The sequence below is a fragment of the Delphinapterus leucas genome, chromosome 17, assembly GCF_059928025.1.
Source record: "Delphinapterus leucas isolate spDelLeu-1000000601 "Yukka" chromosome 17, BTC_Dleu_Yukka2, whole genome shotgun sequence".
Classification (NCBI taxonomy): domain Eukaryota; kingdom Metazoa; phylum Chordata; class Mammalia; order Artiodactyla; family Monodontidae; genus Delphinapterus; species Delphinapterus leucas.
Genome location: NC_143145.1, coordinates 72,585,490 through 72,602,697, shown reverse-complemented (window position 1 = coordinate 72,602,697; position 17,208 = coordinate 72,585,490). Strand labels below are relative to the sequence as shown.

Here is a 17,208-nt window from a genome sequence, read left to right as displayed (position 1 = left end):
TCTTCTTGTTTCTTTGATTCTCTACATTCCATCTGGTTATGTAAACATTCTCATGGTTTTAAATTTTCATTTTCTTCACATTGGGGTGAGGAAACTGGTGGCATACCTATTTTCAGAGATGTATTTCATTTGAGTGTAATGAAACTAACACTAGATACATTTAAAGCATAGACTCTATAATTTCACTTTTATTTATTTTCGGGATCTCAAGTCTAGTTCCTTGTAGCTATGAAGTATTGCATCTATTTGCAATCCTCAAAAGATTCTACGGAATTTTAAGCCAAATTTACTTGGAGAATATTTTTTCCTAATGCTTCAGTAGATTCGCACAACAGCTGCTGATTCTCCTTCAAACAGTTTGGTAACATGAAGATCTGGAAAAAGTACCACTCAGGGCTCCTTCTGTATACCAGGTCTGGAGTTTGCCACTTGTAATTGAAACGTAAGCCACCACAGATTATTTTATAAGTAGTAATTCCATCTCCATCACTGTGTAAAATCAACTACTTAAAAAGCTATTATATGTATTTATCCAGCTGACACCTGCACACACGAATACACAATATTTCAGAATGGAAACATATTTGCAAATTCATTACAGAACACATCTTCTCTCTCATATTAAATTCCACAACAGAAATCATAGTAGATAAAAGGGTAACAGACTCTATCCTACCTATAATGCATGCATTCAAGTTTATCAAATGAGACTCTAAATTATCATAACTTAGAGTTTTAAAACTTGAATATAAAATAGCTTCAGCTAATACTTTCTTAAAATGTTGATGACACATATATATACACAATGCACACACATATGTATTCATTTTTTAACTAAATGCTATTCTATGTTAAAAGTATAAGGTCTCTCCTGGGGCAATCTGAATCTTACTACAAAGAGAGTATAGAATGCCATTGATATGGATCTGTGTGGCCATTAATGGAGATGCTATCAGTTGGTAAGTTTGGTTTCAAAAAGTAATGTGTGTCCTTGCCTTTATGGAATTCACAAACCAGTAAGAGAGACATATAAACAAAATTATTGGAAGAGAAAAAGTAAGTATATGAATAGAGGTAAGTGCACTGTTTCAGTTAAATATAGAAAGGATGAGTCAGAATGAGTCTGTCTGGATAAGTCAGAAGAACTCACAGAAGAGGAGATCACTGAGCTGAATAATGAAGGAAAGTAGAAGCTTTGTAACTAAATAGAGAAAGAAAGGGGGTATTTTAGGAAGAAAGTATATATTGTGTAAAGTCATGAAATTGTGAAAGACTAAGATCTATTTGACAGAAGGTAAGTAGTTTGGTATGGTTGTAACATAGGATTCACATGAGAAAGAAGAGCCTCTCTTACTGAGGATGAAATAAAGTTCCAATGAAAATAAAGGTAATTGGAATATCATACCATCCAGCACTTAAAACAAAATTTTAGGATTTTGAGGAGTTTCTGCTTGTTTGGTTTTGGTTTTGCTAATTAAACTGAAATATCTAATTCAGTCATTAAGCAAGTGTTCACTGAGAAAAGCCTGAGATAAAAGTAAAATAAAATAAAGTATACGCAACACACCTGAAAAAGGAATTTCATTAAAGATCTCTACCTATATGATTGACAACTACCTTAATTAACATATTTTCAGTGTGAAAATGATATGGGGGTATCTGACTATATAATGGACCCATCCAAAGGAAAAGGCCTGTAGGTATGCATGTTTGAGGGTATCCCATCAAAGTAATGAGGAAATCTCAACAAGATTGTCCTTAAGAAAAGTCAGCCACTCAGGAAGCTACAGCCACCAGGGTGGACCTTTTACTCTGCCTTTTAGTGCATCACTGTTAAAAATGAAAGTACAACCAAGGATCACCAGACGTTTAAGAAAGGTTTTAACATGAAAGGGACCCAAACAAATCAGTAGGAGAAAATCTTCAGAGGAAACAGAGAGAATGCAGAGAGTGGTAGAAAACGTCAAAAATGAGCTACTGGGGGCCCCACTTCCTGTGTGGTGCCCAAGTAATTTCCTACTAGACTGAACTTCCTGTATATTAGGTCTATAAACTCTGGACAACATATGAGAAACAACTACCTCAAGACACTAACGAATGAAGAAAAGTAGGTAGATTCTGGAAGGGAGATGACATTTGGAAGAAGACACCCCCCCCCCACCTTTTAAAATGGCTTTTAGCCTAAGAGCAGCCTGAAGTTGTCACCACATTGAGTGACTAACAATAAGCAAGAAAACAGGTAGTCTTTCTGGCCAGAAAGGAGGACAGAGTTTGGAGCTATCAGAGACTCTGGAGAGGGAAGGGGAAATCCTAAAAAAGGTGAGAGCAAGGGAGAGGGATCTCCAAATGCTGTGTTTAAGCTTTGCAAAAGATACCTGGTTGACCCTTACGCATGCACATGTGAAACAGAATCCAAGCAGCACAGAATCCAGTATGAGATCAACCAAGTTAACTACCTACAAAACAAAATTTGACACTATTTGAAGGAATAAGGCAGAACCTAGACTTTCTAAATCATAGAGTTCATGATAATGAGGATATAATACAACATTACTCAGCAAAGAAGAATAGGAAAATATGACCCATTCTCAAAAGAAAATAGAGACTCCACCCATTAATGACCCAGGTGTTGGAAACAGTATACAGGATCTTAAAGTGGATTTTTATAACTATGCTGAATGAGCAAAGTGTACTCATAATAAATGAAAAGATAGAATAAAATTAAATGAAAATTTTAGAATTTAAAATACAATATTTGAAATTAAAATTTACTGAGTAGATTTAGCCAAATGGAGATAGCAGAAGAAAAGATAAGTAACCTTGAAGATAAAGCAGTAGAATTTGTCTAATCTGAAGAAGTGGAAGGAAAAGAGAGGAGAAAAAAGGGTGAGCACCTCAGGGATCTGTGAGGCAATACTGAAATGTCTAATGTACATGTATAACTGAAGGAGAACAGACTGAGAGAAAACATATGTGAAAAATAATGGCTATGACTTCTGCATCTGGCTAATATGAATGACCCAACCATTCCACTCCTAGGTATTTACCCAAGAACGATGAAAAGATTGTACATGAATGTTTATAGCACCTTTCTTTGTAAGGGCCCTGAAGAGGAAACAATCTAGATGTTCTTCAACAGGTGAATGCATAAACATAATGTGGTATATCCACACGATAAAATACTACTCAGCAAGGAAAAGGATCGGGCTGTTGATATATACAGTAACATATGAATCACAAAATAGTTACATTGACTGAAAGTAGGTAGACAAAAAGATGGACACATTGTATAAATTCATTTACATAAAATTCTAGGAAATGCAAAGTAATGTACAGTGTTGGAAAGGAGATCAATGAGCTTGTGAATGAGACGGAAGGTGGGAGAAATTATAAAGAGAAGAAAACTTTCTAGGGTAACGGATACGTTCATTATTTTGATTGTGTGGTGGTTTCCTGAGCATGTATGTCAAAGTGTATCTAAATGTACACTTAAATATGTGCCGATTAGGGTACGCCAATTATACTTCATTAAGCTGCTTTAAAATAAGCAGGGAACACAACTGTGAAAAATTAAAATAAAACCAAGCTTTGGCTCATCACAATAAAATTACTGAATACTAAAAATAAAGAGAAAATCTTGAAAGCATCCAGAGAAAAACAACATACTCTAATAGGTGAACAAGGTCATGGAACAACATACTTAGAGTTTTGATAGACCAGAAAAAACATCTGACAACCCAAACTTATATATTCAGCAAAAACAAAGAAGGCTAAATAAAGGCAACTTCAGATAAGGAAAAGAGAATTCGTCATCAGCAGATATGCCCTTTGAGAAATGCTAACGGGAATTCTTCAGGCCGAGGGGAAATAATACTGCGTCGAAATTCAAACTTCAGGAAGGAATTAAGAGCACTGGAAATAGAGTTCTTTTCATAAGGCTAAAAGGGTCAGTTTGTCGGGAAGACATAATATTCATAAGTGTTTTTCTCAGAACAGCTTCAAAATTAATAAAATAATGATAGAATTGAAAGGAGCAATAAATGATTCTACAGTCATAGTTGAAGAATTTTTAACACTTTTTTAGCAGTTGATAGGACTAGATAAAGAAAATCAGTGAAGACATAGACGGATATGAACAAATTACCAACCACCTTGACCTAAATGATGTTTATAGAACACCACATTCAGCAACTACAGAATATACACTCTTTTCAAGCACACATGATATGTTCAATATGATAGATCATACACTGGAAGATGCAACAAGTCTTAATGTAAAAAATTGAAAGCATACAAGATACGTTTTCTGAGCATAACAAACTAGAAATCAATAATGATGCAACATCAGGGAAAATCACTGAAATCATTTGAAGCCCCTCTATTTTCTTTAGCAAAGAAATTAGAAAAGACTTTGAACTGAATAATCAGCATAAAACCATAAAGCTTTTGAAGGGAAACACAGGATAATATCTTTGGGATTTGTGGGGAAACAAAGTTCTAAAATCTGAAGCAATAACCATAATAGAAAAAACTGAAAAGTTAGACTTGGCAGAATTAAAAACCAATTAACAGAAGGCAGCATTAATAACTTGAATGGGCATGCCACAGATTTGAAGAAAATATATATTGCAAAACACATATCTGACAAAGGACTGGGATGCAGGGTATATAAAAACTCCAACTCAGTAATAGAAAGACAGCTCAATAAAAATGAGCAAAGAATTGAACATACACATCGACACGCACGTGATACAAGCACATGAAAACGTTCTCAACATCATTAGTTGTCAGATTAAGATACAAAGACATACCACAACACACACATCAGAATGACTAAAATTAGAAACGCTGTCAATACCAAATTTTGGTAAGGATGTGCAGCAACTGGAAAACTCACATATTGCTGGTGGGAATGTAAAATGTGACAGCTATTTTAGCAAAAGATCTAGCATTTTTTAGTGAAATACATGTTTACTAACCTATGATCCAGACAAAAAAATGTATATACTACGCTGTTTTATTTTTATGAAGTTCTAAAACAGTCAAAATCAATCAATGATGGAAAAAAAAATTGAACAGTGGTTCTTCTGAAGTGGTTTTAGGATTGGTGATTAGGAAGGGATATAAAGGATCTTTCTGGGATGATAATGATGTTCTATCATGATAGGCTTTGCATTATATTTACAAGTATTTGCATATTTTAGAACTCAGCAACATTTGTGCATTTGATTGTATGTAAATTTTACATCAAAGGAAAAAATACTTAAATATTGAACTCTGTGGTAAGGGTGCTTACACTGGATACAGTTGTCTGCAATTTACTCTAAGATGCATAAAACCATTTGGCATATCAAAGTAAGAATAAATACATGAAAGAGCAACGGTAATAAAATATTAATCCAAGAATCTAGGTGATGGGTATATTGGCATTTACTCTAAAATTCTTTCAGTTTTGCTATATGTTTCAAAATTTTGCTTAAAATTTTTTTCAGAATCTAAAGTGCTATAACCAACATCTTTAGAGAGAAGAGAAAGCATAGCATTTGGGTACACTGGGCCTGCAGGATGCCAGGGCTGGAAAGGTCTGTGCTCGCAGCCAAGACTATATTAGGGATCTTGGAAGCGTTGCCAACATGTACGACATTCAAGAAGCCACTAACCAACTCCTGGATGTGAACTTTCATGAAATCCAGAGATCTATTCAAGTGACGGAAAGTGGCCTCAGAGTGAACATGAGCATCTCCAAGTCACTATTAGAGTGACTGTACCCACTGGTTTTGAACAAACAGGGGCAGATGAAGTGAGAAAGAAATTCAGGTCATCATGCAAAATCAGCAGAGACCAGGCAAGATATATTTTGACGTTTCAATGGAAAGTCTGGCTCAGGTTCATTGTCTGAGATCAGTTGATAACTTACTTGTGGTTGTTCAGGAGTTTAAAGATTCTAATTCAAAGGGGGGAAAAAGGAAGTTCTAAAGGATTTTGAAGAATTGACTGGGAAACTCCTGCACTCCGATCCTTTGAAAGTATGGAAAATTGACGCCAGTTTCAAGAAAAAAAAAAAGGTGTAAAAAGATAAATCAGAATTCATGTAAAAGGAAGAAGGATAATGGACAAGGAGACAAAATAGTTGAGAGAGTTGTTAAAAAAGAGTTTACTAACAATGCCTTAAGTTCAAAAGAAGAAATTGATTCTCAAGTGCTGAAGTTTAGAGTCACACGCAACAGGGTAGAAGAGAAACATTGCTTTACTGCACTAGAGACCACAAGAGATTTGGGGGGCACTGTTCAAGATTATTTTAAGTGGAAGGCTGACATGACCAACTTTGATGTGGGTGTTCTTTGAATATCCATGATAATGAAATCACTGTGGGTATTGCATTGATAGACGAGTCTCCACCAAAGAAATATCACACATTTTGGATTTGCAACTCTCAGATCTTCTCTTGCTTATGGGATGCTCCAGTTCTCTTCCCCTCACCCTACTGATATAATAGTTGATCTGATGTATGGACGAGAAACAAAACAATAGAGAGGGCGACTGAATGATCTCACTGTTATTATGTTGTTGGTAATAATAATCCAATATACAAGTGGCTATGATTAGAGCAGCAATTACATCTAATTTTTATTGACAAAGAGCCAAATTAAATAAGGCAAACTAAAAAAAGAAGAAAAAAAAAGAAGGCAAACTACCCTGGGGCTTGCCCAACGATGCTGTTCAATGGGATATCTGCAAACTGGCTCTGTGGATATATTGTAATGTTATTTTGAAAAAGGATGGACTCCAAGAAGAGAAATTGGAACCTTTATCCAGCTTGCCTACACTACACGAATTAGTGGAAGGCACATCAGAAATAAATTAAACATGTATGAGGCATTGATTGAAGCCAGGGAAGCAAAAAGTTGTACAGGGAAATGTTTCCTTCATCAACGACTACATGGCTCAGCTGTGATTATTATATGACAGTATTAATGTCAAATTGAATTATTAACCAAAAATGACTACACTAGGTGAATGGAGGAATGGGTATATAAGAGAATGAAATCCTCATGTTTCGTAGCGTGAAGTCAATACATATTAATATTGAAAGAATCAAAAACAGTAATATGTGTTATAATTTAGGAATTTGATAGTAAATACCAGAAGAAGGTGACCTGAACAGCTTTTCTCTGGGAAACACAAGTCAGAGGTGAGGAAGAGACCAGAAGACAGCTTTTTAAAAAAATGTGCGATAAGCTGTGTAAAGTTATTTGACTTTAAGTAAACAAATAAGAAAGTAAAATTTAATATGCAATGATGTTAAAGAATGGTATCACTCAGATGACTCTTTGTTGAGAAAATTCATTCCTCCAGCTCTAATTCTTATTATAAAATATAAGAATCTTAATGTTTTTCTCCATGGGAATAGGTATGGAAAAGTTAAGCTTATTAACAAGAAATCTACGAGTATAAACTTTAGTGAAGCAATGTACATTTTCCAGTGAATTTATTTATTTATCTATTTGGGCATATGAGAAAACTCAGTGATGTTTTCTAGACCTCTCTGCACTCAAGAAATTTACCAAGGGTACTGGAAATATGAAAAGTACAAAAATAAAAATGGGAGAAATTTTTATAGAATATTGAATTTACTTAGAAGAAATGGTTGTGAAACTTGCTTTATTGTATTCTGTATAGATCTAACAAAATATGTCACAGACGTAAGTGATTGATTTCCATAAAACACAGCTTTGAGCAGGTCACTCGAAGCTCAAAAACATAACTTCTGTCTTATCACCTACAAAATAAAGCCTGAATTTCTTGACATTTAATGCTTTTTATGCTCCACCCGTAAAACGTATTTCCTAGGTAATTTACTGCTGTTCTCCTTTGTGTACCCTTCAGGAGAGTCAAAATGAAATTCCAGCAGTGCCTCATAATCAATCCTTTATTTATTGTCTCTATGACTGTTTGTTTGTTTGTTTGTTTTCCATTGACTACTCGGCATCCTCTTCCCTCATCTCTAAAATTCTGTTTATCTTAAAAATTATTATTTTATCCTAAGAGTATTTATATATTAAATTTGCATAATTAATTTAGTTTAAATATATTTATGCTTACAATTATCTTAAAAATTATCTTCTTAAGAATTAAAGATAAATTATTTTACCTTAAAAATCAACTCTTTTTTTTTTTTTAAATCAACTCTTAACCTTACATCTCTTTCTAGCTATTATCTGATCTAGATTCTGTCTTTTACAGATATGTTTCTTGAAAGGAGTTAAAAATGTATTTTAGATTTAATTAGGTCTTTGGCTACCTTAGCCAAAGCAATGTCAGTAGAGTGCTGGAAAGTTACAGAGATAACTGTAGATATCTCATAGAGATAAGTAAGAACTCAGAGAAAGCAAATGGAGATCTTTCTAGGCTAGCTGTGAGCAAACATTTTTCTTTTGAATTTATATTGTATATAAATTACTCCATAATATATACATAATGATATATAATATATACATAATATATATAATATATATATTATTCCATAATATATTACATATATTATGAGAAAGAAGGAAATTCTGCCGTTTGTAACAACATGGATGGACCTTAAGGGCATTATGCTAAGTGAAATAAGCCAGAGAAAGACAAATACTGCATGATGTCACTTATATGTGGAATCTAAGAAAAAGAAAAAAAAGTCAAACTCACAGAAATGAGAGTAGAATGGTAGTTGCCAGAGGCAAGGGTGTGGGGAAATAGGGAGAGGTTGCTAAAATGGTACAAACTTTTATTTATAAGATAAAGCCTGAGGGTCTAATGTAAATTATGATGACTATGGTTGACAACACTGTATTGTATAATTGAAATTTGCTAAGAGAATAGCAAAAAAAAAAAAAAGTGAGGTGATGGGTGTGTTAATTAACTCGCTGGGAGGAATCATTTCACAATGTATACGTACATCAAATCATCAGGATGTTTGCTTTAGATATCTTACAATTTTATTTGTCAATTGTACCTCAGTAAAGCTGAAAAAAGAATAAAGGGGCCAGGAAATACAATGTTTTTGTATATCTAGAATAACAGTGAAACCAGATAGTTCTGAATCATGAATGCTGTGTGGTAGGAAAACTATAGAATAAGTGGTCGGTTGATATGTCCACCATATAGATCCAACGTGTTTTGGTAAGACTTTTTTCTCTTCATATACCATTTTTCTCTTCATGTTTAAAGTAGAGTAACACTTTCCCTACTCCCCTGAGAAACTGTAAGTGAGGTCAAAAGTTTTGTCGAGTAAACTGTGGGATTGCAAAATCATATTGCAGACAAACATTTCCAGTCTTCCAGTTATGCTGTGAAAAAAGAAAATGACTCATTAGATGTGTGAGAAATTGTGAGATGACCAGCAGGATACACGCTTTTCTCTGCATGAGAAAGTCCAGAGTGGCCATGAGGTAATCACTTCCTCCTTCTACGCCCAGAAGACAACTGAACTTGGCCTGCCTTGTTTGAGAACAGACACTGTGCAGAGGAAGGGTGCTAATTGTTTATCATGTTGTATCCCAAATTCATATTATTGTGGGGCGTTCCTGCCAGGCTTGCCATACGGGTTATGCGGTGAACCTCAATCAGTTTATTTCAATTTAAATAAAGTGTATGGTACGACTGCTAAGTAAAAATGTTGTGATGTGTGTATGGCCTGAAAGGGTAGTCAGAGAATCATGACAACACATGACATCATAGCAGAATAAGTGGTGTCTTACAGACTGGGACCTAAGGTTCCATTCCTGTGCAGAGTCAGATTCTGAGATGTCGTTTCTCACAACCTGAACATCCTCAGACACTCACACTGCCTAGTCTAGGGGAAGAGAAAGCTTTTTGCTCAGAATGCCTCTTTCAACCTAAAAAAGCTGAGGGGCCTATATGGCGAGCAGAAAGCCAGGTGGCTAAAGCACGAAGTGTGTGGACAGAACGGGAGGGAAGAGGCATGCCAGGGAGCAGCCAGCCAGCGCTCTGGCCACATTCCACGTGGGGAGGATGAAGGCGTCTGCGTTTCTTTCTTCCCTTCTTGCGTCTATCAGCTTTGCTAACTCACCATCTTCTAACATCCTTGCTCCCAGCCTGTGTAAACGCTCGGCTGGCCCACAGTGAACAACTATTTTGCTTGTATTCTGGGGCACAAAGAGGCTTCTACGTAAAATTCATTTATCATTAGAATCATTAAACTTGAGAAGTAGTGCTGTGATGTTGCCAATGTTAGATTGTCCGGGCTGGGGATTGAAGGGAAGATCGTTTTTTAAATATTCATAGACAATGCAAAAACAAATATATAATATGCATTACTCTAATTGATTTATCACATGATTATGTAGCGTATGCTGTGTGTCAGATATAGTTCTAAGTATCTTTATTAATAGTAGCTCATTGACTTCTTATACCAGTCCTACAGGTTAGGTTCTATTATTTACATACGTGTCCTACAGATGAAGAAATTGAGGCTCAGGGAGATGAAGTAAATTGCCCAAGGTCACACAGCTAGTAAGAAACTAGTTGGGGGCTTCCCTGGTGGCGCAGTGGTTGAGAGTCCGCCTGCAGGGGACACGGGTTCCTGCCCCGGTCCGGGAAGATCCCACATGCCGCGGAGCGGCTGGGCCCGTGAGCCATGGCCGCTGAGCCTGCGCGTCCGGAGCCTGTGCTCCGCAACGGGAGAGGCCACAACAGTGAGAGGCCTGCGTGCCGCAAGAAAAAAAAAAAAAGAAACTAGTTGGGATTCAAACTCAGATAACCTGCAGAGTCCCTACGATTAACTTAATGCTGTGCTGCAGTGTGGTGACTAAAGAAAACACGTGAAGAGAGTTTAGTAGCTCATTGTAGTTGCTAATTTGATTGTACTTATTTTCTTTATGGAGTCCAACATCTGGGGAGTGCTTAAAGATTGCTCAGGTGCTGAAAAATGCTGTCAGGCATTTAAGGGTCTGGCAGTACAGATAACTTGAAAACCCTCCAGCTACAAACACCAGGAATTGCTCAATAAATTATAACTAACATCCTTATAAATGCATGACTGAACTGCTAAGAAAGGCCGGGAAATTGCCTTGGGCCAGAAATGAAGAAGGAACGGAAAATCAGGACGGGTGAACTGCAGAGCTGATGCTGTGACTGCCTGGAGGTTATTTATCACTTTTAATAATATAGGGGCCTGAATTTAATACCAATGCAGGGAGAGTTAGGACTGAGACCCACGCCTTTTATAGGGCTACCCCTTCGGTGTGAGTGAGAAGTCAGGAAAAGCAAACTCTCAAAAGTTGTGGGAAGGATTAAAAATGTATACAACCACTTTGGAGTGCAATGTAATCACGTCTCATGAATTTGAATATGTGCATCCTTATGACCAAGCCATTTCTTTGCTAGGCTTATACCCTGGAGAAATTCTAGGCCATGGAAAAATCAGACATGGACAAGAATTTTATCACAACACAGTTGCATCAGTAAAAACTTAGAACAGGAGAGTAGATAAATGAATTATGCTATATTCATACAATGGAATACAGTGCAGTGAACATCAATGTCCTGTAGACATGTATCATCAGGGATAATTCTCAAAACCTTCACTTTTGTGAAAAAGAAAGATAAGTTGCAGAGTATTTGCAGCATTGAGCCTAAGCGCTGAAATATAGAAAAATCAGAAAGAATTTTAAAAATTATAATTCTTAACCTCAAGAAAAAAAGAAACTAAAAGCACTTCTAATTATCCCTCTCCAACACAAAAGCTGTACCAGCAATGCAGATGTAGTTGGCTTCCCTTTGGCCCAGCGCCTACCCTCCAGACAGACCCTCAAAACAGGTGTTGGAGCACAGCGAGAAGGAAGTGGTTTTACTGAATGTTTTCTACCTACAGGAGTATATATATATATATATATATATATATATATATATATATATATTCTCATCTATTTCACCAAAATTCAAAGCAAATCAATATACCTGTAACTCTCCTTCCACCTACACTGCATCTTTGCCTCTCTGGCCTGGCCAAGTGTCTCTCATTTCCTGAATCCGCACAGATGAACATAGTCCCAAACTTATGGCAAAGTCGTTTAATTCCCTTTTGCTTTTAATCCTGCATTTTTAGCCCATCATGCGGCTCACGAAATAAAGGACCATTTTAAGGATCTGTTTATAACTGTGTGTGTGCTTTACAATAACATTTTTTTCCATCACAAACAATTAAAAAAACCAGGAGTCAAAGAAGACCCTGGGACATACATAATATAACAATTATTGTTATTTCTTAAAAAACATTTTTATTGAGATATAATTCACACAAAATAATTCACCCATTTAAAGTGTACAATTGAATTTTTTTTAGGACATTCAGCAGAGTGGTGCAGCCAACAGCACAATGAATTTTAGAACATTTTGATCACCCCTAAGAGAAATCCCCATACCTATTAGCAGTCACTCACCATTCCTCCACCTTGTTTCTGCACCCACCTTCACCTCCCCAAACCCTCTCCCCCATTACCTGCCTCCTGCTCTCCCACCAGCCCCATAAAACCACTAATCTACTTTCTGTCTCTAGACATTTGCCTATTCTGAATATTTCATATCAGTGGAAGCACACAATATGTGATGTACTGTGACTGATTTCTTTCACTTGGCATGTTTTCAAGGTTCATCCATGCTGTAGCATGTGTTAGTACTACATTCCTTTGTATTACCAAATCATATTATATTGTATGGACATACCACCTTCTAGTTAATCTTTCATCAGGTAATGAATATTGGGTATTTGGATTATTTCTACTTTTTGGCTTTTATGAATATTGCTGCTACAAACAGTCATGTATAAGTTTCTGTGGCGTCATGTGTTTTTCTCTTGAGTTTATACCTAGGATGGAACTGCTATGTAATATAACTTGATATTTAACCTTTTAAGGAATGGCCAGACTGTTTTTCAAATTGGCTGCTCCATTTTACATACATACCAGTAGTATATTAGGGTTCCAACTTTTACACATCTTTGCCAACACTTGTTATTGTTTATCTTTTTAACCGTAATGAATAATAATGTTAGGCATGTCTTCACGTACTTATTGGCCATCTGTATATCTTCTTCGGAGAAATGTCTATTCAGCTCCTTTGCCCATTTTTAATTGGTTTATTTGGTATTTTTATTATTGAGTTGTAAGGGTTATTCATATATTCTAGGTATGTCACTTATCAGAAGTATGATTTGAAAATATTTTCTCCCATTCTGTGGGTTGTCTTTTAACTTTCTTGATGGTGTCCTTTGCATCAAAAAAGTGCTTGTCCTTGATGATGTCCTATCTAATTTTTCTTTGTGCTTTTGATGTCATATATAAGAAAGCATTACTTACTCCAATGTCATCAAACACCTTTGTTTTCTTATAAAATTTTATAGTGTTAGATCTTATCCTTGAGATCCATTTTGGGTTTATTTTTTGTATATAGTATGGTAGAAGTCCAGCTTCATTCTTTTGCATGTGGATGGCCAGTTGTCCCAACACCATCTGATGAAAATATTGATCAATACCATTTGATGAAAATATTGAACTACTTTGACACTTCTGCCTAAAATCAATTCACCATAAATGTGAGGCTTTATTTCTGGACTCTGAATTCAATTCCATTGATATATATGCCTGTTCTTATGCCAGTACCACACTCCTTTGATTACTGCATAGCTTTTTAGTAAGTTTTGAAATAAGGAAGTGGGAGTCTTCCAACTTTGCTCTTCTTTTTCAAGATCGTTTTGGTTATTCTGGGTTTCTTGCATTTCCATATGGATCTTAGGATGAGCTTGACAAAGAAGGCAGTTGGAATTCCAATGGGAATTGTGTTGAATCTGTAGATTAGACGGTGAGTATTGCCATCTTAACAATCTGTGAATACAGGGTATTCATTTTATTTAGATTTTCTTTAATGTTATTCAACAATGTTTTATAGTTTTCAGAATGTGAGTTTTATTACTTTTATTAAATATATTCCTAATATATATCTTTTTCATGTTATTATAAATATGATTGTGTTGATTTCCTTTTTGGGATGTTCACTGAAAATGTGTAGGAATACAATTGATTTTTGCATATTGATCTTCTGTCTTGCCACCTTGCTAATAAATTGATTTACTAGTTCCAATAATTTTTTTAAGTGGATTCTTTAGGATTTTATATATACACGATTATGTCATCTGCAAATAGAGATAGTTTTACTTCTTCCTTTCTAATCAGGATAATATCTTTTTTTCATTTTCTTGCCTAATGGTGCTGGCTAGAACCTCCAATATAATCTTGAATAGAAGTGACAAGATTTTTAATATATTTTTATTTTTTAGACTGTGTCTCTCTGATTTCTTTCTCTCTTACGATTAGTAGTAAAATATTAAAATAAAAGCTTGTGTCTTTTTTCCTTAGAAGCAGCAAAGAAGGAATGAACTGGAGGAAGCCAAACATTGCCCTACAGCTATTGTCTGAGAAGAACAAAAAGGGAGAAAGAGGAAATGGTGACCTTTAGTAATATGAAGAAGAGAAAATCAAACTGGGGCTCTCATGCCTCCTCCAGGAGACAAAAAGTGTGCAGGAAACTGGTCTGGGCCTGAGACATGTTTTTGAGAATGGACAGTATGAAAGTTTATGGAGGTTCCTTGTCAAAGCACGAAGCTTACTCATTTTAGAATATGCATCAATGTATGTAGGATTACCACACAATCAAGAGTGCTTTAATGTAATTAGATCTCAAAAATTTTTGCTGGAGGAAAAAGTTCATTTAAAAATAACTCCAAACTTCTCTAACTTTTTCTTATATAATTCATGCACATCAAAAATCAAATTCATCAGTATCAGGTATTAAATGATCTACTTACTTCTTGTGGACGGGAAAGAAATAGATTACTTTAAACTAGGCCTAGGTAGCTTTTGATATGCTAGTTTTTCTTTATTTTGAGTTTGAAAATGAGTATGTGTCATCAAATAAAAGTTTAAAAATATTAGACTGTCAACAATAACTTCCAAGTTAGGCCTTGATGTTTTTTTCTCCATAGTGCTTCTCCTTTTTTTTTTTCTAAAACTGTCATTTGAAGTCCATTAAAATATTAAATACAGACAAATAAAAATATATCACTTAAATCTCCAATTTTTCATAAGTAGCAAGCAGTACAGTGAAATGAGAGCTATTTTAAACTAGAGGTAAGATATGAGAAAGTCAGTCTAGCATTACTTGGTCAGATATTTCTTACCTTTAAAATGGGGAAAAGAAAGGAGGAAATACGGATTATCTCTGAAATATCTTCCAGTATAGCCAAAAGCAATAATACAATGAATACCCATTTATTACCTGCTCCTTGGCATGCTCCGTGCTAAGTGCTTGATATATTCTCATGTGAACCTCACAACAACACTAACTTAGGAGGAGTCTTTTTAGTATCATCTAATGGTATATCTGAGAGAACTGAGGCTTAGGCAACAACTTGTCAAAATTCACAAGTTGGTATGTGCTAGAAGCAGGGTTCCAATCCATGGAGTCTGTTCTGTGTTCTTTTATGAGACAGTCAGTCAGGTGTGCCCACAATAGCAGACACAGGACAGGCTCAGGAAAACAGATTTTTATATTCACAGGTCCTAGAGACAGGAGGCAGGACACACAGGGCTAACATGGGGGCACCTCAGGGTGGCGAAGAGGCAGAAAGTAGGAGCGAGGGGAAAGCTGAGGTTAGACCTTTAAGGTTTTCCTAAGAGTCAAGGCAGGGCAGAGTGAATAGTTTAAGATTGGCTAATTTAAATAATTTCCTTGGGCTCTGAGATATAAGGGTGGTCCTTAGTTGCCTACCTGGCCCTGGGACGATTAAGGCAAAGGGATATCGACTCATAGGTGTCTGGGCCAGATAGAGGTGGTCTGGTTCTGGATTGGTTAGCTTACATATCAAGGGTACACCCTTTGCTGTTTCTAAGTACTGGCAAGCCTGAGGAGGGGCAGTCTCTCCCCAGTCAGAAAGGTTCTCAAGATGTCAAACACCAAAGATAAAAACTGTATGATGTCACTTATATGTGGAAATGAAAAAATAATACAAATGAATGTATATGCAAAACAGAAACAGACTCACATATATAGAGAACAAACTTGTGGTTACCAAAGGGGAGAGGAAAATGGAGAGGGACAAATTAGAGGTATGGGGTTAACAGATACATACTACTATATATAAGATAGATTAGCAACAAGAGTATACTGTATAGCATGGCGAATTATACCCACTATCTTGTAATAACCTATAATGGAGTATAATCTTCAAAAATACTGAATCGCTGTGTTATACAGCTGAAATGAATATAATATTGTAAATCAACTATACTTCAATTAAAAAAATTTAAAAAGATGTCAAACATCATAATATACAGGAAATTTAAAAATGTAAACAATACAGAGTCTAACTTCAGAGCCTATGCTTTTAAACAGTCTCCAGTATTGCCTCTTTTATTCTAAAAACGGTTAGTGAGAAATTACCCAAAAATTATATTACAGTGTTCACATACCTTTCACATACTGTTGAAAAATAGGAGATTGATCAGTTGCATTAGAAGTGCAGTAAATGGTGTGATTGAATACTGTTCTAAATAGAAATAGCTTTGAAAGTAAAAATAGTACCAAATAAAAACAAAAAGAGAGAGAAGTAATTGAGGTGTTGATGGGTATTCAAAACAATTGAAGTAGAAATTGGTCTTGTGTAATAAAATGAAAGGACACAAGCTTCGGAATAAGATGGGCTTGGATTTTGTTTTTCTCACCAACTAGTAGGGTATGTTATTGAACTGCTCTGGGCCTCGGTTCCCTCATCTGTAAAATGCAGTGATAATGATCGGTGATCGTGGTCACACAGTTGGAGCTGTGTGTGTAGCTGACCCATAATTCAATCTCGGGTTTGACCCCAAAGCCCGTTTAATTACCTTTGAGAAAGGTACACTCTAAGGGAAATAAAAATGTCAAAGGACACTTAAGCTAGCAGGTCAAATACTGAACAAATACAGAGACCGTTTATTTTCTCTTAGAAGCAGACAGGACACATATTCGAAAAATTCAGTCTTGCATATTTCATTTCATAAGGTGCCAGTCAGTGCCTAATTTTAATTTTTCACTGGAGGGAGACTATTGTGAAATTAAATATTAGGAAATATAAAAGGTTGACCATATTTCTTTGTTCCCTGCTTAAATTCC

The 17,208-nt window shown here is 35.6% G+C and overlaps 1 pseudogene; it reads left to right on the top strand.

The window, feature by feature from the left end:
* The first annotated feature begins 928 nt into the window (after window positions 1–928).
* LOC149747053 (tRNA (guanine(6)-N(2))-methyltransferase THUMP3 pseudogene) lies at window positions 929–6,602 on the top strand (annotated as a pseudogene).
* Window positions 6,603–17,208: the final 10,606 nt, after the last annotated feature.